We start from the raw sequence: 647 nt of genomic DNA on the forward strand, positions 1-647 counted from the left end.
CTACTTGGTACTGACAAAGGCTTCTGCCCTGGGAAACAAAACCCAGCACCCCACATTTCTGGTCTCAGTTTGCAGAGCACCATGGGCACTCTCAAAGCAGCGCGAGTTGGCACAGGTGGCAGCTTGTCCCTGGGCAGCATCTTGATATTCGTGGAAATCCAGCAGGCTGCCTGCCCTTAAGGACCGTGGGCCTATCTGGCACTACAAATGCTTCTGCCCGGAGATACAAAACTAAGCACCCCAGGTTCATGGACTCAGTTTGCAGAGCTCCATGGGCACTCTCAAAGCAGCGCGAGTTGTCACAGGTGGCAGCTTGTCCCTGGGCAGCATCTTGATATTCGTGGAAATCTTGCTGCCAGCCTGCCCCGAGGGAACAAGGGTTAGGGTTAGGGTTAGGGTTAGGGTTAGGGTGTCGGGTTAGGGTGTCGGGTTAGGGTTAGGGTTAGGGTGTCGGGTTAGGGTGTCGGGTTAGGGTTAGGGTTAGGGTTAGGGTTAGGGTTAGGGTGTCGGGTTAGGGTGTCGGGTTAGGGTGTCGTGTTAGGGTTAGGGTGTCGGGTTAGGGTGTCGGGTTAGGGTGTCGGGTTAGGGTGTCGGGTTAGGGTGTCGGGTTAGGGTTAGGGTTAGGGTTAGGGTTAGGGTGTCGGGTT

This window comes from Motacilla alba, chromosome 11, assembly GCF_015832195.1.
Source record: "Motacilla alba alba isolate MOTALB_02 chromosome 11, Motacilla_alba_V1.0_pri, whole genome shotgun sequence".
Taxonomy (NCBI): domain Eukaryota; kingdom Metazoa; phylum Chordata; class Aves; order Passeriformes; family Motacillidae; genus Motacilla; species Motacilla alba.